This window comes from Dendrobates tinctorius, unplaced genomic scaffold (assembly GCF_039654945.1).
Source record: "Dendrobates tinctorius isolate UK_male_01 unplaced genomic scaffold, ASM3965494v1 ptg000127l, whole genome shotgun sequence".
NCBI lineage: Eukaryota > Metazoa > Chordata > Amphibia > Anura > Dendrobatidae > Dendrobates > Dendrobates tinctorius.
Genome location: NW_027361795.1, coordinates 19887905 through 19889126, shown reverse-complemented (window position 1 = coordinate 19889126; position 1222 = coordinate 19887905). Strand labels below are relative to the sequence as shown.

Here is a 1222-nt window from a genome sequence, read left to right as displayed (position 1 = left end):
AAAGACAAAAATAACATAATTAGCCTCCACAAAAGAAATGAAATAAAAAGTGCAAAAAAACAAAGCAATAATATTTATACTTACACGCTGGTGACCGCCGCGTTGCTGTCGCCGACGACCCTGGGAGGCACTGCGAGCACCTCTTGGCCAAGCACCAGATTGGGAAGACTAGAGAAGAAAACAAAAAAAGTTATGTCTTTGGATGTAGGCATTTGTTTGCTGTGTGTGGTCTGCAGAACATTGTTTTCTATGTGTTGTGTGTAGTGTGATGTTGTGTTTCTGCGTTTGATGCAAAAAACTTACCAATTGTGAGCCCACTCCAGGTGTCTGTCCACCCCTTCCTTCTTCTTCTGGGAGCTCCTCTTCATCTTGTGATTCCTGTTTTGAAATAAAAGGCCATGAATAGACATATATTACAGAGAAGATGGATTTTGGAAATAAAAACTTACCGTCAAACGCTGACGATGCGAGGGAGGGCTCCCAGAAGATGATGTGCTGTCTTCCTGGTGGCCATACTCCATGCCTGTGGGTGGTGTTGCAGCTGCTGCCATTGCTGCTGCTGCTGCTGCTGCATCTATTGGGCGGCTGTTGAATAAAGAGAAACAAAGGGCCAATGAATATCTTGATATTCAATAGCCCTAGTTTGGAGGAATGGGTTATTTGATAATTACCGTCTCTCCTCTGCTGCTGGCCTCCCCTCCTCAGCATGTTCTATTTGCTGCTCCATTTGGGGTGGTGGTGGTGCGGATGGTGCTGCAGTGGTCTCCTGCCTTCTCCTGCGCCTGGTTGCTGTCTTGGGTGGCATGTTGGGTGTGGCTGTGGGTCCCACTGTCTTGCTTTTATATATGTCTTGTGGGCAGAGCTACTGAGCATGCTCAGACCAAAAAACCGGATCCGGCCGCCGGATCAGGCTTTCGCCGGATCCGGCGCATTGCGGCGCTCATAGGCTTTCATTGTGTGAAAAAGCCGGACGCGCCGGATCCGGCGTGTCCGGCTTTTTCGCCGGAGACAAAAAACGTTACAGTAGACGTTTTTTCCAGACGCCGGATCGCGACACATTGCGACACATTGCCGGATCCGGCGATAACCGGATGAAACGCATGGCCATCCGGCGCGATCCGGCGCAAATGCAAGTCAATGGGGGGGAAACCGGATCCGGCATTGCATTTCGCTGGATCCGGTTTCTGTCAAAAGCGCCGGATCGCGCCTGACGGCGAAAACC

The 1222-nt window shown here is 50.2% G+C and overlaps 1 long non-coding RNA gene across 1 annotated transcript; it reads right to left on the bottom strand.

Annotated features, from left to right (window-relative positions):
• Positions 1 to 236: 236 nt before the first annotated feature.
• On the bottom strand, positions 237 to 929 carry LOC141047492 (uncharacterized). Its single transcript, XR_012219817.1, has 3 exons — positions 672 to 929; positions 450 to 585; positions 237 to 378 (listed from the first exon to the last, which is right to left on the bottom strand). It is a non-coding gene; the product is annotated as an uncharacterized lncRNA (long non-coding RNA).
• Between the last annotated feature and the right edge of the window lie 293 nt (positions 930 to 1222).